The sequence below is a fragment of the Mauremys mutica genome, chromosome 3, assembly GCF_020497125.1.
Source record: "Mauremys mutica isolate MM-2020 ecotype Southern chromosome 3, ASM2049712v1, whole genome shotgun sequence".
NCBI classification, from domain to species: Eukaryota; Metazoa; Chordata; order Testudines; family Geoemydidae; genus Mauremys; species Mauremys mutica.
Genome location: NC_059074.1, coordinates 72569779 through 72591024, shown reverse-complemented (window position 1 = coordinate 72591024; position 21246 = coordinate 72569779). Strand labels below are relative to the sequence as shown.

At 42.8% G+C, this 21246-nt stretch overlaps 1 long non-coding RNA gene across 1 annotated transcript; it reads left to right on the top strand.

The window, feature by feature from the left end:
- Nucleotides 1-1151: 1151 nt before the first annotated feature.
- Nucleotides 1152-9554, top strand: LOC123365716. Its single transcript, XR_006577710.1, has 4 exons — nt 1152-1271; nt 4213-4387; nt 6251-6405; nt 9225-9554. It is a non-coding gene; the product is annotated as an uncharacterized LOC123365716 (long non-coding RNA).
- The last annotated feature ends 11692 nt before the right edge of the window (nt 9555-21246 follow it).

Genomic DNA, 21246 nt, shown 5'->3' with positions numbered 1-21246 from the left:
GATACCAACAGGTGCATCCTCTGCTACTTGAAATCTACCAGTCAGGGGAAGGGAGGGAAGGACACAAAACAGGGCACATTTTTTCGTTCACGTAGAAAGGAATGTATTCTAGGTAATGTATAATAGCAGACAAGACCTCTAGTATCTAGCCAGCAGTCTGGTTGACCTGTGAAGGCACAGCATATGGGTGGGTGCAGGAAATAGTAATTCTGGCTTATACTTGATTTATTACTGTGGAGGAATCCTTGTGCTTGTCAAGACTCCCTGTGCCTTCTCTCACCTAGCCCATTCGCACAGAACAGGACAAGAAGCAGAAATACTTTGAAGACACAGCAAGTACGTGTACATGAATTCAGAAGCTACTAGAATACTGGCTCCCAACAGGCCATTGTGAGGTAAGTGTGGATTCTAGAAGATGTCTGAGATTTGAGTTCCATTTGGTTCAAATAAAATAGTGCCAGACTCTCTGTTCTGGGGATATGCTGCTCATCATAAGACCAGAGGGAGGTGAGGTGGTTTCATGACACTTTACTGTTCCTGATCCTGGAGCCATGTGTTAGCGGGTCTGGCCTGGTCCCTGGTCAAACATAGAGCAACGTGCCCTGCTTCTGTTTCCATTTAATAGTAAAAGTCCTGTTGGCTTCAATGGGAGTAGAGTCAGGCCAATATTCAGCTTTATTGAAAGTCCCAACCATGGTGGTTTTCCCCCTTCGAGCTCCCTTGCCCCACTTCTGGCTTACAGCAGTCAGCAGCCAAACCACCTGGTGATGTGAGGAGGGAAAGAAGATCAGTCCTGCAAATTTCCCCATCACCCCACTGGGAAACTTGCCACTGAGCTCCGTTGGCTGTCCTGTGTGTTTGAGCAGAGTGGAGCATGTGTTTAGGGCTTCTCTTCCTCATAGGCAGATTAAGGTCTAGGCACTATAGGCCTGTACCTGGGGGCCAAAGCTCCTAGAGTCAGGTGATTACATTAAAATCTGAGCTTTCTGTTTTGAAAAGAGTAGGTTTCTAGCCCTTATGAAGACCTTGGAAATGGGAGCTGAATGTAACTCGTTCAATGACATCTGCCTGAGTCTGCAGAAAGCCTAATACAAAAGTTCTGAGATGTTTAAACCACATTGTGCATTTCAATTAGGTTTTACCTTCTAGGCCCACTGCTCTGGGGAGCCCTGTCAACTCTTCTGCAGCAGAGGACCTTGTGTGGTAGGAGGAAAAGAGTGCAGTGTTGTACCTGTCCAACACACCCAAATGGATATATCCCAGTTGCTAAAGTAAGTATTGGGGGCCGGGGGGAGGGGCAGGTAAGAGCCAGCTGCAATCTCTGCCTATCTAGATGAGAGAGGGGTCCCCTGCTGCTGCTGCTGCTCCAAAAGGGGGTTCCCTGTGGAAGTTCCTGGGTAGAAAAAGGGGACCCCATACCACTGCTCATGCCTTTCTGGGAGGGAAGGAGTGGGCCTGGCATCACCATTATAAGTATAGGGACAGGGCTATGGAGAAAGGGTGGAGCCCCATGTTATGATTCATCACTTAGATCAATTTATTCCAGCTCTGCTCTTCTTCCAGAGTTCCTTCCTATTTCCCCCACCACTTGGACCTCAAAGAGTAGAAAGAAGATTGCTAGCATCTTCCCTCGACCCCCGGACAGTATTTTTGTCCCTTACTAGCATGACAGGATAAGTCCCACCCTCCCTAGTGATCATCACCAAAACTCTGTGAACTCCCCTCCTCATCTGACTATAGTCACTGAATAAGAATGCACATAACTGAATGGGAGATGGAGGGAACTGGCTGGAATAACTGAGGTCTTTATATGGTAAACTGGTACAGTCCTTAAATATACTGAAAGCTACTTTGTGAACTTCTACCCACCATTTCTCAGAATACAAGAAAAGGGGGGCTTTCAATGAAATTGTGAAGTGGCAAATTCAAAACAGATGAAAGGAAATATAGTTTTCATAAAATGTATAACTATATCATGGAGCTCTTTGCCACATGGGAACATGGAAACCAAGAGTTTAGTAAGATTCAAGAAAAGGGATTAGACATATATATGAATAACAAGAATACCCAGAGTTATACTGATAAGGATTTAAAAAAAAATGAGAGCATTGGAAATTATTAAAAACAATCACACTTCAGGGCATAAGCTGAAGTTTAATGGAAGTTTAATGGTCAGGTTATTCCATATGTTATTCAGGCACCTTCTTCTGAAGCAATTGGTACTCTCCACTCTCAGAGTTAGGACCAGGGCCGCCCAGAGGGGGGGGCAAGAGGGGCAATTTGCCCCAGGCCCCGATCCCCACAGGGGCCCCCACGAGAGTTTTTTGGGGCCCCCGGAGCGGGGTCCTTCACTCGCTCCAGGGGGCCCGGAAAACTCTTGTGCGGCCGGGCACAGGAGCTTCTTCGCTCCCGGTCTTCGCCGGCGGGGGGGGGGGGGGGCGGTCCTTCTGCCCCGGAGCGGAACGACCCCCCGCCGGCGAATTACCGCCGAAGACGGAGCGGGACCCGCCGCCAAAGTTCAGCCCGGTCTTCGGCGGTAATTCGGCGGCGGGGGGCCCTTCCGTTCCGGGACCCACCGCCGAAGTGCCCGAAGACCCGCGGTGGGGGCCCCCCCGCCACCGAATTACCGCCAAAGACCAGGCTGCGCTTCGGCGGCGGGTCCTGCTCAGGCGGTAATTCGGCGGCGGGGGGCCCCCGCCGCGGGTCTTCGGGCACTTCGGCGGCAGGTCCCGGAACGGAAGGGCCCCCCGCCGCCGAAGACCCCGGGCCCCCGGAATCCTCTGGGCGGCCCTGGTTAGGACACTGGGCTAGAGGGATTGCTGGTCTGATCCAGAATGGCTGTTTCTATGGCCCAGATCGCCAAAGGAATTTAGATGCCTAACTCCCATTGATACTTTTGAGGATCTTAGACCTATGCTCCTATTGATATAATATAAAAAAATGGCATTAAGAAGAAGCTATTTCTCTAATTTTCATAACATGTTATCAAAGCCAAGTGACAATAACTAATTCTGAAACATTGAAACGTAAGCAAACATGAAATCAGTATGAATAATTTCTAATTCTGTTTGTTCCCAAAATGTGGAATAAATCCCTCCAATCCCCACAGCCAACAAGCTCTGAATGTAAATGTTCATTTCCTCAGCTAGGTTTTATATCCTGTAGACAGGAGACAAAGGATCTTATACAATACTGAGAGTCGAAACAGCTAGAAATATTTCAGGTACTCTTGTGATAATTCTGGGCAACACAGGGTTCCAGCCTATCTATAGGTAGGATGAGCACTGGCCTAACCACTAGTTATCTCCCAGAACATATAATAGTAGTGTATAATTACACTCTGATCTCACTTTACAGATATTTTTAATACATAATATACAGAACATACATCTAGCCAGGTCTGAGCAAGTAATTGATAGGTTAGGTTACCTATGGGGAGAATGTCCTTTTTTAGTAGGAGTATGTATTTTACTACACAACAACTTTAACAATGTGTAGAGTTTGAAATGACTTTGTAACAAATTCTACCACTTATTTTCAAAGTCGCCCTTGTATTTGCTACTCACAGGCAAACCTAAGTTTAGTTTTCAAGTCGGAAGGTGACAGAAAGCAAAAATAAAATTCCAGACCCAATCTTATTTATTTCAGTAATGAACTGATCAATTGTTAAGAAATTGTACATGCAGCCTATATTGAATTTTTTGATGCAGAACCATATAAATATCCATGGTATAGCTCCATGGTATAGCTCCATTAGCTTTACTATGGTCTACAACTTAATTACAACAGGACACCACATTCATCCCCCAGTATTATTTGATCATGACTACATAATTAACATACTTTCAGGAATATAACAGTCAGTTTCATTGACTATAATAGCAGAGCCATAGGAGTTTCACTGAATTTCAGTTCAGATCAGGAGAGAATGTTGTATTATGCTCACAATATATAAGCTACTCAGGTTCTGATTCAAAAAAGCATCCTTGTGACAGAGGTGAGACATGGGAAGTGTAACAAGTTCAAATGACTATATGAAAAAGTGCCAAACAGGCAAGGACTTTGGGGACAGTAAGTATTAAGTGGGTTTCCTGGGGAATCCCTGGGGACTGGTTAATGCAAATTCCACAACCCCTGTTACACAAAAATCCAGCCTTTTGAAGCTACGCCCTGAGGAGAGGGCCATTGACTGGTGGTTACCTCTTCCCACAGACAGCAGAGCAAAGGCCTGAGCTAGTTAGAGATATGGCTGAGCTGTCCAGTTAGAGTCCAGTTCCTGAGCTTAAAACTGGCATGAACTCGTAACCAAAGGGGCAAACCCAGCTGTGTGGTTTGAAAGACTGACACCTACAGGAGCCCTGTGAAGTTGGAGTTGGGGTGACCTCTGGTAAGCTTTCAGCATGTGTGTAGGTTGTTTTATAATGCTTCTGCCTTAAGAATAAATGCAGTTTGCTTTGTGAAGGCTGATTGGTAACTGGTATACTGTTATAGACACTGGAGAAAGAGTTAACTACAGGTGCTGGACCCTAGTCAGACCTACTAGGAATTCACAGTGACTGCAAGCTTAAACGTCTGGTCTAAATGGGAAGAGATGTGGATCTCCATCCCAAAAGAGGTGACGCCTAAGAAGCCTAAAACCGTAAATAGGTGCCTTCAAGGAAGAACCAGAGAGGGGTAAAGGTACAACTAATCCTGAAACTGTGGCCACCCTTATTCAGGAAAGCTAGTTAATCACAAGGTTAAGTGCTTTCCTGAATAAGGATGGATTTAAGTAGGTACTTAAGAGCTTTCATGAATCAGGATCTTTGTGACGTACATTGAAAATATCTTCTGAAGAAGTTAAGTGATCTGCCTGCCATAAAAGTGATTTCCAGAAGCAAAAGAAAAAAGTTCAGCGATTATATGGGAAACCAGTGGTGATAATATATGGTCATACGGGTGGAACTGGGGGGGGTGGGACTAAGACAAATATGAAAAATCAGTATTTGGTTAGTCTAGCATAGCTCTTTGAACCACCAAGCTGGAAACCAGGATTTTATGTTGCCTGTGGGAACTGGCTTTTGTTCCCAGGCCATCTAGAGTTGGAAGAGTCAGGAAATTGCAGCTGTTAGTTCTCAGGTACTTTCTGAATTATCTGTGTAGAAGGGCTGATTTGAGGTCTAAAAAATTCATATGCACCCATCTACCTATGTTATTTTTAAGTTGCTATACCCCTGTGCATGGTATTGAAGCATCTATATAGCTCTCAGCCAATATAATAGTGCTACTTAAATATATTTAGGTAGCTCTTTCAATCCTCAGTGTGCTTTCTAAGCATTAATGAAGTAATCTTCACAACAATCCAGTCAGGTAGGACAAATATTATCCTTGTGGAAATAGGGGAAATGAGGCAGGGAGGTTACATTATTTGCTCAAAGGCACAGAGGAAATCAGTGTCAAGGATGGGATTACGTCAGCACAGTTCCTGGCTCCCACACTTGTACTCAGACTACAAAAACATGTTCCTCTCTGAAGGATCCAGCAGGGCAGTCCAAGGTTATAGTTGCAATACAATGAGATATGGTATTTGAAGATGAGGATATCAAGTGAGGGATGAAACTGGGTAAGCCTCAGCATATTCCCAGGTTTCTGTAGTTTTAGGGTTGCTAGCCACAAATAAGTACACTGATATAAGGACCACAGAGATACTTTTATTCCTGTGTGAGTGCATGGATAAACCATCACAATTGCAATTGAGAATCAGTGGTGGATTTCATTCTCAGCATGTTTGTAGAGGGTTCCTGATAAAACAGATGTCCCACAGGAAGCTATTACATTTTATTACAGAGAAGCCTAAAGTGGGATCAACCAATTTAGCGGCAAGGGGTGTTTTTAAGTATGCTACTGTGTAGAAACAGATAAGGAAGAGAAGAAGGACATAGTCTTGTAAGTTTGTAGATTGTCAGCATAATGTATACGAAGTTAGAGTCATATTTAGAAATTATCTAGACCGCAGCAGTATCATTATGAAATAACAGGTTTTCTATGGGCATCACCTGGACAATATCTGAAAAATTATGCTACGGTGTTTGGATTCTTATCTTTATTAGCTCTGCATTAATGTCCATTGACCTATGAATTTGTGCCAGGTTATAATGGATTTTTTTCTCTATCTACCTAAATTAATTTCCTATGTTGCATACTCCACGAGTTTTATAATAAATAACCTAAATGCAACTAAAGACATCACAAATTTTGTCTTATCTTCCAGGACTGGGAGTTACTTAAACCTGATTTATTGACTGCCTGTGTTGGAAAAATGAAGGGAAATTATGCTATTAGCATCATTAGTACATAATCTTCTAGCCTCAGGGGCACTGAATATTCAAGCAAGCAAGCAAAAAAAGACTGTTTATTGCTGAGCAGGTACAATAATGTAATGTAGGCAGAATATGTACAATTTTCAAAAGCATCTAAGTGACATTGGTCCCTCAGTCCCATTTTCAGCCAATGGGATTTAAGCTTCTGAGTGATTTAGGCACTTTTGAAAATGAGACTTGGGCACCTTTGCAAATTGTAACTGGTATGTGTACTTATCACCAGATTCAACTATTTTCTCCATTTGACTGGAGTATGATACAATTTGCAAAAAGAATTACAGAACATTTAGACATCAGGGTCAGATCTTCACCTGGTAAAATTGGCATGTCTCTTTTGAAGTCAATCGAGCTATGTTGATTTACACGAGTTGAGGATCTGCCCCACAGAAAGCAGTGCATTTTCTCTCTCTTTTTTTGCAAGAACTGTGAATAGTTTTTTGTTTTTTTTTAAATTGGCCTGGGCACTTTTGCTTGTTTTCTCCAATGCAGATTTGCCTCAGAAATCTCTGCTTTTGTCTTTGACAAAACAAAACATCTATGTCATAGTAGGGATGGAAGCTACAGGTCAAAAGGAAAATTCTTCCTTCTAAAACATGTTTTGCCAGATGATTCTTATGGTTTGGAATCTTCTTTATTCTCTCTTTGGCCATATTAAAAAAAATGTAGAGTGATATTTTCAAAAATGCCTGAGGTCCAGAGTTTTAAAAGTATTTATATCATTGTTCCACTCAGCATTGGTAGGCCTCGGTGATTTAGATGCAAGTCTCATTTTTAAAAAGTGACTTAAGCATTTAGGAGCCTAAATCGAATTGCACATCAATGACACTCTGCCTTCTTAGGGCTAGATCCATAAAGGGATTAAACATTTAGATCCTCAAAGCTCCCACTCACCTGCCGCCTAACCCTGCAGGTGCCCAAATTCCCTAGGCACCTAAGTTTGGGTCCCCATGGTGCCTACATTTCTGTGTGATGGACATGCGCAAGATCACCTCAGTCCTGATGTCTAGTTCACCTAAGCCACAGTGAGATCCTCAGACTAGGCATTCTCCTGCAGGACCCAATCTGATAGACTTTTCAGAACACACCTACGAGACTGGGCCATACACAAAACACCACACTCCCACCCATACCAAATAACCCAGGGGTTAGAGCACTCACCAGGGATGTGAGAGCGTCTGGTTGAAATCCCCACTTTGCATGATATGGAGCAGTGATAAGAACTAAGGTCTCCTACCTCCCAGCTGAGTGCCCCAATCACAAGGTTATAGGATATGTTGCTGTCAATTTTGGGCAAATATTACCTTCACAATTCCATTGGGTAATGCCAGATTGTGATCCACATTCAGCTCTCATTTACACTGGATTGAACAAAGATTATCTTCCTTGTTTTTAGTGGGGTTGATCTAGATTTATACCAATGTTACTGAGATCAGAGTTTGGTCTCTCTGTGTAATAATATGACCAACAGCCATGTTGTGTCATTGCTGGAAATCTCACCTCCCCAAAGAGATATTCCAGGAATCATATCATGGTAGCAGCCAATCAGTGTTCTCCTTTGCTGCAAAAAAATTACCTCTCTTAGGCCTGTTACTGGACATGTCACAAACAAAATGTATCTAGGGTGACCAGATAGCAAGTGTAAAAAACCAGGGACAGAGTGGGGGGTAATAGGCGCCTATATAAGACAAAGTCCCAAATAGTGGGACTGTCCCTGTACAATTGGGACATTTGGTCTCCCTACATTTATCTGTTGTGGAAAGAATCCACATTTCTTCAGACCCATTTCAGTGTGTAAATTACTACTTCTGCTTAAAATAATACTCTGAAAGCACAAGTCTCAGGTCTAATAAGTCTGCTTTGTGCTAGTCTCCCTGGAGCAAAGCAGACTTAATACCACTAGTGGAATCCTTCAGTGGTATACATCTTCCATAGTAATTCCTATAGTATCATAGATATGCAGGGCTGGAAGGGACCTTGAGAGGTCATCTAGTCCATTCTTCTCCTCTGACGCAGGACAAGTAGATCTGTTCTGAAAAACCTCCAATGATAAGGATTCCACAACATCCCTTGGAAGCCTATTTTAGTGCTTAACTACCATTATAGTTAGAATTTTTTTCCTAATATCTAACCTAAATGTCCCTTGCTTTAGATTAAGCTGATTACTATTTGTCTTACCTTCAGTGGACATGGAGAACAACTGCTCACAATCCTCTTTATAACTGTCCTTAATATATTTGAAGACCACTATCAGGTCTCCCCCGCTCAGTCTTCTTTTCTCAAGACTAAACATGTCTGTTTTTTTAAACTTCCCTTCCAGGAAAGGTTTTCTAAACTTTTTTTTTTTTTCATTTTTGTTGTTGTCCTTTGGACTGTCTCCAGTTTGTCCACCTCTTTCGTAAAATGTGGCTACCAGAACTGGACACAGTGTTCCATCTGAGGCCTCACCAGTGCCAAGTAGCACAGGACAATTACATTCTGTGTCTTGTATAGAGCACTTCTGTAAATAAACCCCAGAATATTAGCTTTTTCCAAAACTGCATCATATTGTTGACTCATATTTAAGATTACGAGTCCATCATGGAAGTCATAGGGTCCATGATTTTTCATGACCTTGGTGATACTACGCCCCATCTTCTTCATAGAGATATTATTATGATATGATTATGGCATAACTCGGATGTATTTTATGCAAGATAGGTCACATGATATATCATTGAAAAGGTTCTGATTTACTGAATATGATTATCCTATTTATATGCATGTATAATTTTGGTATCTGAAGTTAGGACTATTGTCTATGCATTGTTTATTACAAATGTGTTTACACCTGGGTAACACCCACTAGACTGATTGCATTCTACCTAGATGGCAGGCTGGGAATGGGCCATTAGAGAAAACAATAGGCCTCAGAAGAAGATTATCTCCAATTGAGGAGCCTTCCTAAGAACACTACAAACAGCCTCTGAGTCATGGCTGCTGTGACCCAACAGGGACATATGACCAAGTCACCTGGTACTGGACTCCATCCTGGAATACCATTGTTTTTCCACTGACCGGATGCGGAAACCAAGCTTGGAGAAAAAGGATTCCCGACATATGCAAAAGCTATTAAAGGCAGGGGAGTGACATCATCAAAGTGCTTCACTGACTCCCCACCCAAAGAGACTCCTGGAAACACCTGAGGAACACGGACTGAACTGGGGAGAAGGGCTGGACCCAGGCCAGAGGGATTTCTAGCCTGGGAGAGGCATACCTAGGATTTTAAGCTGCAAGCAAGTGCAGCTTGCCATTTAAGATTCTCTGTAACTGGCTCAAATAATCATTTAGGGTGAGAATCTGCTAGTCATATCCAATCTCTTTAGTATATTAAGCTTAGATTGCATTTTTGTTTATTTGCTAGGTAATCTGCTTTGATCTGTTTGCTATCCCTTATAATCAATTAAAATCTATCTTTTGTAGTTAATAAATTTGTTTCTGCTTTATTACAAGCCAGTGTGTGGAAGTTATAACGTGGGGTAAAAAGCTGTTGTATATTTTCTCTCCACATTGAGAGAGGAGGCAAATTTCATGAGCTTATGCTGTACAGATCTCTGTGCAATGCAAGACGGTATAATTTTGGGTTTACACTTCAGGGCGGGGTGTGTGCCTAAGTGGCTGGGAAGTTCCTTCGCTGAAGCCTTCTCATGCAGAGCTGATCACAGTGTCTGTATATTTCTGCAGCTGGGTGTGTCCCGACCTGTATGTGTGCTTGAGGGACTGTCACAGCAGTTGGGTGTAAAAGGAGCCCAGGCTGGTGGATCAGGCAGGCTCGTGGTACGCCCAGTTCCAGGTGGCACCCTGGGGGGAGCCCCTCACAACCTCCATGACTTCAGGGCTTGGGCTGTAAGCTCTGGACAGTGGGGCTTGGGCTGTCAGCCCTCACCCCATCCCTGGGCAATGAGTTGAGTCCTGGATCATAGGCACGGGAACTAGGGGTGCGTGGAGTGCTGCAGTACCCCCAGGTTTTATGTGGGGCTTTGCTCCCAGCCCCACACATGGGCTCCCAGCCCCATGCCAGGGGGTGCCAGCCACTGGCCCACGCCTCCGGTTCTGGTATTGCACATGGCCACAGGCCCCATGCCTGAGGGTCCATACTGTCAGCCACATGGCTGCTCTCAGCTGTGGCCCCAGCCTCAGCCCCTTTGCTCTCACCCAGGTTCCCCCCTCCCAGAGACATGGCCCTGCTCCTGGCCCCAGCTGGCGGGGGGTGGGCACAGACAAGGGTGTCTTTCAGCACCCCCACTATTAAAAATATTCCAGTGCCACAGCCCCGGATGGTAGGGTTCCAGCTGTCAGGCTTTGGCTGTCAGCCCCCGCACCTGGTGGCAGGGCTCGGGCTGTCAGTCCCCCACCCCAGGTGGCGAGGTGATCCCCAGGTGGCAGGGCTCAGGCTGTCAGCTCTCTACCCGGGGTAGTGGGGCTACAGTAGTCAGCTCCCCGATCCTGGACTGCGGTGCTTGGGCTGCCAGGCTGCCCCAGGCCAGGGGGATCCAGCTGTCAGCCTGCAGCTCTTCCCTCCAGTGGTGGTGCTTGAGCTTCTGTGGAATTAGCGGTTATTTCCCATGATCTGTCCATGATTATTACTAAAAATAACCTTGACAAGATCTTAACCTTACTCATATTCAATTTGTGATCCACTATAATTCCTAGATCCTTTTTCATCAGTACTTCCACTTAGCCAGTTATTATTCATTTTAAAGTTGTGCTTTTGAGTTTTAATTCATAAGTGTAGTATTTTGCACTTGTCTTTATTGAATTTCATTTTCTTTATTTCAGATCAATTCTCCGATTTGTCTAGGTCATTTTGAATTTTAATCATGTCCTCAGAAGTGCTAGCAGCCCCTCCCAGCTTGGTGTCATCTGCAAATTTTATCAGCATATGCTCCACTTCACTATCCAAGTCATTAATGAAAATATTGAATAATACTGGACCCAGACAGATCCCTCAGGGACCCCACTAGATATGTCACCTACCCCAACCCAATTTTGACAGCAAACTATTGATAACTAATCTTTGAATGAAGTATTTCAATCAGTTTTGCACTCACCTTATAGTAATTAAATTTTCTTATGAGAATATCATGTGGGATTATATCAAAAGCTTACTAAAATCAAGATATATCATCTCTATAGCTTCCTCCCTAATCAAGGTGTAAAAGAATCACCTTTATCCCAGCCTCCTGTGCAGGTGGTACTCTCAGAGGGAAGGGAGTGTAATAGGGTTTGGGATGTCCTTGATCTCTGCCAATCCCTGGCTTCCAAAATGGCCTGAAGCTGCTACAAATCGTAGAATCATAGAATATCATGGTTGGAAGGGACCTCAGAAGGTCATCTAGTCCAACCCAACCCCCTGCTCAAAGCAGGACTAATCCCCAACTAAATCATCCCAGCCAGGGCTTTGTGAAGCCTAACCTTAAAAACCTCTAAGGAAAGAGATTCCACCACCTCCCTAGGTAACCCATTCCAGTGCAGAAGATCAGGCTGTTACAGAGTCTAAGATCCTGGGTCAGGATCATTTGCACCCCACTTCATGCTCTTTTCAGCTATGCCCAATGCCCCTTGGATGCAAGCTGAGAATCCAGCCCTTCATATTCTAGAATTTTCACTGGTGAAACTGCACAACAGCTGTTTCTGAATGTGGTTTCTGGGTAATTATTGAACAGCTCGATAGCTTTTCATTACAAGCTGGCTGAATTGCTTTTTCATTATTTTCATTCACAAACTTCAGAGATGCTTTATCAGAGCCATAAAAAAGAAAGAAAGAAAGAAATGGATCAAAGACTGCAACAAACTTACAGTATCAGCTGGACAGACAAACAATCTAGATGGATGTCACTCTGCACTAAGTGACAGTAAGTTGCCTTATGCTGTTCACTGAATGATGGATGACAAATCTTATTGTTATACAGATGCTTAACTCACTGGCATGCATTATAATTTTGAAGATGCCATCTGATTTGCACAGATTAGTATGCTATACAGCTAGAGATATGTTGCAGGGAATTGGAAGTTGGAATTGGTTTATTTTTCCTGTTTGTTGCCTGACAGCTTTGACTCCGAGACCCATTCATTATGGCAAACTGAATTTATAGAGGTCTGGGCTTTGACTTTTGCTGGTGGAGAAAAAAAAGCAGGTTCTTATATATTTTATTTGATTTGCAACTTAGATATGTGTCCAGCACCTAAAGTGAAATATCTTTGGTAGAAAAACTTCAAGAGAAGACCATGATGTGGTTGTATTAACAGTGAGGCTGGGAGGGCGATTGGACAATGAGAATGTTTGATACCGGGTATACCTAAACATGCCTTCAACCAGCTTGGCATGGTGCTGTATAAGGGGGATAAATTCCCAAACAATGTGGGAATGAACATCTGCTGAGCGGTTTATGTAATTTTCCAGTCAATGTTCTGTCAAGAAGATAAAGTATTTCACTCCTTTGAAGAGACCAATAATCTGGTACTGAAAAAACAAGAAGAAAAGAATCTTAAAATGGCAGGAAAACAAGACAAAGTTGTCTTGTTTGATCTGTTTTTCTGAACTGAAAGACTTTAATTATGTTTTAGTCCCTTCCTTTGGTTTCCGTTTCTGTCAGCAAGAGTAGGATACGTATGGTGTTGGGAGAGGAGAACTGTGACATCACCTACCCTGCCATACCCAAATTTCATTAACACACAGCATGCCTGCTAAAACATTAGTATAATGGCTGAAAGGGGTGGTTGTTATTTTTCTAGCTTTGATTGAGAATATTGTCCTGTATGCCAAATATACCAATGAAATTGTACTTTTAGCAACTGAATCTGTCTACAAATGCTCTGCCCAAAAAATGTGAGTCTGTGCTTTCTATTTCCCTACATCACAACCGATCAAATAGAACCATTAAATGCATAAAACTGAAAGACATCTAATGCATTATAGGCTTTCAATGTACTACATTTAGAACTCAATATGATTTATAAACTGTACAGAAAGCTTTTTCTTGTAGTGCACTGGCTCTTATCACCAGTCTCCTTATTCATATTTCCTGTGGAGGAAATAGCTTGTATCAAATAGTATAAATATTAAATAATATTAAATGATTGCATCCTTTAATGTCTTTAATGTGAATACATAGTTTGGTATCAGATTCTTTATTTTATTGTATTTACTTTGCTCATGCGATATAAAAACTAATATAAAATGATTTTGTTTTTTAATAACGGAAAGGTACAGTATTAAAATTGAATATAAAAAGAGTTTAAAGTGATGTTCCTAACAGATAGCCAGCTGAGCAAACACCTCTAGCATTCCATGTTTATCTATTTAGCTATATTTGCCATGTTTTAGTACTGTATTGTAGCAAACCTCTGTCTGCTTACCCGTGTTGAGAATGATGAAAAAACCTGATTCGCTAAAAAAAAAAAGCCTGTATTTTCACCTCTTCTTGGAACTGTACTAACTTCCCCAACCTCCACAGCCCCTTTTCACTAGAAGTGAAGCTAAACTGTGTAGTATTTTAATCAGCTTCAGGAGAGCATGAGGGAGCATGTTTGGAAGAGGAAAAGAAATACATTGAGAGTAGATTGAGGGGGGATATGATAGAGGTATATAAAATCATGTCTGGTATGGAGAAAGTAAATAAGGAAGTGTTATTTACTCCTCATAACATAAGAACTAGGGGTCACCAAATAAAATTAATAGGCAGCAGGTTTAAAACAAACAAAGGGAAATATTTCTTCACACAAGACACAGTCAACCTGTGGAACTCCTTGCCAGAGTATGTTGTGAAGGCCAAGACTATAACAGGGTAAAAAAAAGAACTAGATAAGTTCTATTAGCCAGGATGGGCAGGGATGCAAAATCATGCCCTGAAGTATACCTAGCCTCTGTTTGCCACAAGCTGGGAAAGGGCAATGGGATAGATCACATGATGATTACCTATTCTGTTCATTCCCTCTGAAGCACTTGGCATTGGAGACACTGAAGCACAGCTAAAAGACAGGATATTGGGCTAGATGGATCATTGGTCTGATCCAGTATGGCCTTCTTATGTTCTTAGATATTCTTGCAGAATTTCTCACCCAACTGAAACTGAGAAATATTGGCAACCTTATGATTCCTGAGCCGATTCTCAAGCCTAACAAAGCTTCCAAATACCCAAACATTTGACTGGTAGGCTGGTCCTTGTCAGGAATAAGGGCCTGCAGCAGAGCCAATCTCCCAGTAGCAAAATCTGCTCAAATCATTTACCCATGGCTGTGATAGCTTCTGCTACTGCCTTGGCCCCATCCTTGCCTCACTCTAGGTAACCTAGCTCTGGCCCTTGGCTCCAATCCCTGACCTCTGACTCCCGGCTCCAACACTTGGCTGTAGCATCTGACTACTAGGCCAGACACCTGCTCCAAACACCAAGAATGACAGAGTCACTGATAGCCTCTTTAGTGGGTTGCAAAGCCATTAACTGTTTGCTACCAATTGCACAACAATGTCTCAGTCAACCTCATGCTGAATGGCTGATACATGCTCAGCTCCTTCATCAAGCAACAGTGAGCTGAACACCTACCAGAGGTCTTGCCTGAAGACCCAGCACTTCTTGAACTATTGCAAGGCTGAATCTCTACACACTATTCCTCCCCCCCCCGCCCCCCCCACACACTCCTCTATGAGGAGAGGGAGGAAGAAGAAAACTGCCTCCTCAGGAAGTCCCTTCTCTGGCCTCTAGAGCTCCCATCTGGCTTTTCTCCCTGTGGACAGTTCCTCATGCAAGCAACTATATCTCTTTCTTCCTCATCATGCAAGGTCTATGAAGCAGCTAGAGTGAATGACCCAAAGGCAGGACACAAGTGAGTTAGTGTGCATGACAGGTAGGTACAAAAAGAACAAGTGGGGAATGGGGCTTAAGTGAGTAAACTGTGAGTTCCACAAGCATAAGCAATGGATGGGTGGGTGGATACATGAAAGGAGATGGACGCTATGGTTATGCAATGGAAAAAAGAAACTAAGTGGGAAAAATACTCACACCAAACATAAGCCTATAAACTCAAAACTAATCCAATTATATGTGAAATTTCCCTGTGTTCAGTTTAGATTTATGTATTTCAGCAATACATTATATATATATACATAAAACATATAAAGCTTAAATATTTAAGCTTTATATGTTTTATGTGTCACAAAGTGGATGAGATCACATATCTCTGAAACTTCTATGTCTAATGAGCATCATGAGGTGATTAACTTCTTCTGTTTCATAAGTGAAAATCGTGAAACACATGATGGCATACTTAGTCCTATGTTTTGTTGATATCTAAAAGGCTAGGGACAGAGCAGTGCATAGCTCTATGGATTAGGGTTCACAGCCTTTGAGTTTCACCTTCAGTCACCTGAAACTGAGTTTCCCATGGTTTTGACATAACCTGTAGGTTTCCTATTGCAGAGAAAAAGGAAGGGGAAGTGAAGTCATGGAACCACAGAAAGATGGAATTGTGGCTCTCACAAGGGAGAAGCAAAGCAACTAGTGTGTGGAAAAAGAGAGAGGACAATGCAGCCCAGTAAATATTTGGGGGCATTTTGAGCTTGTATGGAGTTTCAGGGGATTTGAGGATACTTTGTAGTCATTTTTCACAGCTCTGGTTCACTGTATATTTATGTAGTGCTCTCATGGAGGCCTTTACAATCTGATTATCAGCTTGCCTTTATCTCAGCCTACATGTTCTTCACCCCCAACATTACAGGTACAGATCTGCATATTATTTAGATTTCTTCCTCACCAAGCAGCTCCACTTCTCTATACTATGCTTACAACTGCACTTTCCAATTTGCATAGTATTTTGCAGACTTCAAGGCAGAAATTGATAAAAGCTGGTGCAAGCTTCTTCCCCCCTTCCTCTATGCTTTCTTCCCTTTTGGATTCAATCCTTAACTATATGCTTCTGACTCACAAATCTTCCTGTCCACTACAGACCTATCTGCTGCTATCCACTCTAACATATCTGACTGTCTCTCTGATGTATCACCTTCGGTGGATTGCTGCCAGTCAAGCCTAACAACATGGGCTTCAACAACAATTGAATCCCTTGGTTTTTATTCCCAAGATCTTTCCTCTTTTGTCTTTCTCCATGAATGTTCAAAACCCACCATCCTTCCAATCAAGACTCACATCTTTGACCCTTCCTTCTCCATTCACATCCAGACTGCTACAGAGTCTTTGGGTCTTCCTTCAGAAAATATTGAAAATCTATTCCTTCCATTCTGTCCTGAGAGCCAGAACATTTGTCTAAACCTTAGTTATTTGACTTACTTCCTGCCTCATTTACTTGAAATCTTCTTTCCAGTCTCTCTGATCATCACATCACTTCCCCCCCAGTCCATCCAGGATGCAAAACTGTCTTCCTTACCTGCTGGTCAAGCCACATCACACCTTTTGTTGAATCCCTCCCTCCCACTGCCCTTATCCAGTATCAGATTTGAACTTCTTGGCCCTGATTCATTACTGAGTTACTCCAGTTGCACACCAGTGTAACTCAAGTAATATAGTACTGATTCAGGCCCCTTGCCCTCAACTTTAAGACCTGCCACAAATTCACCACAGCCTATATATTGGATCTTATTTCTTACCATGAGATGCCTCTCCCCCTTATTTGGCCAGTGATAGCAGCCTTGATAACCCTTTCCTTCTCCTACAAATGTCTTCATGCCTTCTTCCATTCTGTCCACTAGTCATGGCACAGCATTTCAAGCTCTCATCTTCCCCATATTCAAATCTTTGCTAAAGACTCAGTTCTCCTGTATAGTTCAAAAACTTTAAAACATGGCAATTGCCATCTCCACCCTGCAGCAGACAAACAAAATATTTAATACCTTTCTCTGGGTCTCCTGGTGGGCCTTATATTATTAGATTTCCAAATTTTAAGCTCTTTACAGTGAGTGCTGTATTTATTTGTCATATTTGATTCAAGCACATCCCTGTGAAAATAACAATGAATAAGTACCTGATCTGCCAGTGTGGTCAGGTAGTTAGATTTCAGAATGACTTCAGTCACATCCACAAATAACTGCAAGGACAAAATTGTGGTTGGCATTATATGCACCCATAACTTGTGGGTGCAAAAATAAGAGCCAGATTTTTTAAAATCGGGGCCCTTATGGAATGTATATGTAAGAAAATGATCACATCTTATTATTTAAATGAAATAGTGTGCTTTGATTTAAAGAAAATCCTTAATAAGCTCCCACATCAAAGGCTCTAAAGGAAACTAAGTAGTCATAGGATAACAGGAAAGGTCTTTTCATGGATCAGTAACTGGTTAAAAGATAGGAAACAAAAGATAGGAATAAATCCTCACTTTTCACAATGGAGAGAGGTAAACAGCGGGATCCCCCAATGATCGGTACAGGGACCTAAGCTGTTCAATAAGTTCACTGTTCGCTCCCTTTAATGAAGTGGCAAAGCTTGCAGATGATACAAAATTATTCAAGATAGTTAAGTCCCAAGATGACTTTGAAGTTACAGATGGATTTCCCAAAACTAGGTGAGTAGGTAATAATCAGCATTGATACGTGCAGAGTAATGCACATTGGAAAAAATAATTCTATCTAAACGTATTTAACTATGGATTCTAAATTAGCTATTACTACTCAAGAAAGAAAGCTTGGAGTCACAGTGGATAGTTCACAGTGGATTGCAGCTCAGTGAGCAGCAATAGTTAAAAAGAAGTCTAACAGAACATTAGGCACTATTAGGAAAGAGATAAAAAATTAAACCAAAATATTGTAATGACACTATATAAATCCATGGTGTGCCTAGAATACTGTGTCCAGTTATGGTTGGTCCATCTCAAAATGGAGATAATAGAACTGGAAAAGTGTCACAGAGGGGCAACAGAGATGTTCAAGGATATGGAATGGCTCCCATATAAGGAGAAACTAAAATAATTAGGACTGCTCAGTTTAGAAAAGAGACGACTAAGAGAGGATATGATAGTGGTCTATAAAATCATGACTAGTGTGGAAAAAGTAAACAGAAAAGTGTTATTTACCCAATATAAACACCAGGGTCACATGATTGAAATTAATAGGCAGCAGCTTAATACAAACAAGAGAATGTACTTTTTCACACCAGGCACAATTAACCTGTGGCACTCATTGCCATGGGATATTGTGAAGGCCAAAATATAATTGGGTTAAAAAAATAATTAGATAAATTCATGGATAACAGGTCCATCAATGGCTATTAGCTGAGATGGTCAGGGATGCAAGTCCCTGCTTGCGGTGACCCTAAATCTCTGACTCCAGAATGGGAATACAGGGATGGGTCACTCCAACTGCTCTGTTTGTGCACTTCTCCTGAAGCTCTGGGACTGGTCACTGTCAGAGACAGGATGCTAGGCTAGATGGACTATTGATCTGATCAGTATGGCCATTCTTATGTTAAGTTCTACATGAACATGTGGGATACAATTGTCTAAATTCCAAACTTCTCTCTTTATGATTAGGGTTGCCAACCCTCCAGCATTGCCCTGGAGTCTCCAGGAATTAAAAATTAATCTCTCATTATAGATTATGTCATGTGCTGAAACCTCCAGGAATATGTCCAATCATAATTGGCAACCTGATTAATGATGCAAGAAATTAAAAGGAAGAACACGGGCTTCTGAACACTCAGACAAATGTGCCAGAACATGGAGATGACAGTGGAACAATGGAGGCCATGACTATAGAGCTATAAATCAGGGAAGAGGATTCTTTCTTGAATGAAAGGGGATATAGTAAAGAAGATACTGATGATGCCCTAAACCAAAAGTAAAGTTCAAACACTGCAGCCTGTAGGAATATTAGAGTCCTAGATAAACAGTGAACTTTTAATTAAATTCAAAGTGATGTTAAAACTGAGGCTTTTGATGTGTTGCCAAGCTCTAGTATTAATGAAGCCCTGTGTAAGTAAGACGTGCTGACCCCATCCAACTCCCTCTCCACTTGTGACTTACTCCCCTTCCCCCACCCAACTGCAGCAGATCCATGACACCCCCTGGCTGACAAGTGAACAATAAGAACACTGCTGTGTATACAATTTGCCTGGAATTCCAGCAGTATATCCCTCTTTGCTTGGAAGTCAGCCAGTTTGAAAAGGTCTCTGCCACAATAAGTTGCTAGCCTGGGGTGCTTTCTTTTAAACTGTAAAAGGTCTGGGAAAGAACCAAGATCCTTAAAAGAGAAATGGAGCTACAAAGTGCAGATAGAGTGACTTACCCCATTGGTGAAGCACCTGGTAGTGAATAGGTAGAATAGCCCTAAGTCTGCCATTAGTTCAAGTCAAGTTCAGTGTCATAATCAATATCTCTTCCAGGCAGTGAATAGACTGGACCCAGACTAGCTAAAAGATTGAGAACTCTGCCTTTCAGGCACAATGGAGCATTCTACCACAAGGGTAAAGCCCATTTGTGCAAGAGACCAAACTTTCTTGGGGGCTGGTGTAACAGCATGGACCCCTACTCCAGCCCTGAAGGGGTTAAAAACAGCCCTGGGACAGGGCCAAGGCTTGAGAAAGCAGCTTTTAAGCTGGGCTGATTGGGAAGTGGCTGCAGCTGGGCCACGCCCCAATCAGGCCCAGCTGGCCCCTATAAGAGGCTGTGAGCCAGATGCCCAAGCAGACAGTCTCTCTCTGCATTCAGAGGGAGATGGGCTTGGCTGTAGGGTGTGAGACTGGGTATCTGAGTGGAGTAGGGCTGGGGAAAGGTAGAGGAGCTGGGGAGCCCCAGCCTGGAAAGCCCCAGGCTGTGGCCTAGCATTGGGCTAATAGGTACTGAGGGTTGCAGAGGGCAGCCCAGGGGTAGGCCCAGGCAGCAGATCCAAACCCTCCTTGCCAGTGATGAATAGGCTGATACTGCAGTCTGCCCCAGGACGTGGGGCTAGACAATGACTGGCAGTAGCCATATACTGAGGCAAGGTGGGGATAGAGGATGGGGGTTCCCTAGGGAGGGGAGCCCCAGAGAGAAAGGGGTTACTGCCAGGGGGCAGCACCCCATGTAAAAGGGCACCGGGTCCAGGGAGGGACATGGGGGGGGGTAGAGGATAGGCGGATCACCACCCTGCAGAGGGCGCTCCAGAGCTGGAACAGAGCTAATTCTCAGGAGTCACCAACAGGAGGTGCCGCAGGGGTGAGCCGTCCCATTTACAGCTGGTCTCAGACCATGGAACAAGTTCCCACATAAACTAAGGACCATCACAAACCTCACCTCCTTCCACTGCAAGTATGAGGCACACTTCTTCAACCTGCCTTCTCTAACAAACACATAATTGGGTGTATATATTTTTAGAATGATCATTAAAACAAAACAAACAACCCTGCCAAAATAAAACATATATTGCACACACAATGCCTGCTCTGGAGAGAGACTGAAGGAAAAAATCAAACCACACAAGACTAATGTTAGTCATGTCACTTAATGCCCTACTGGGAGGTGCTTAAATATCACAGTGATGAAGGCAGTATCAGAACTTCTGTAGAATAGAACCGATTGCTACAGTGGTTGCTTCTGGAGTAGAAAGTTTTAAGTGTCTTTTTAGCATGAAAACCAAACATTTAAAAATAGCACCATCTTATTCAGCAGATCTGCTCCCTATGTGTATTCAAAACCATATCTCTTGCAAAGAAAAAAAATTCCACTGCTTTTTACTTATGTCAGCTCTACAGAAATAGAGATCTGAGAGTGATTTTTTTTTCTGGCTCATTCAGAATAAACAGAATCAAAGTTGCAATTGGGGAGTCACCTGTGTAGCCCCAGTCTGCAAACTATGCCCTCAATCACATACATCTGTGCAGCCTCACTGAAGGCAGTAAGGTTGCACCACTGTAACCAGGGAGTAATTTAC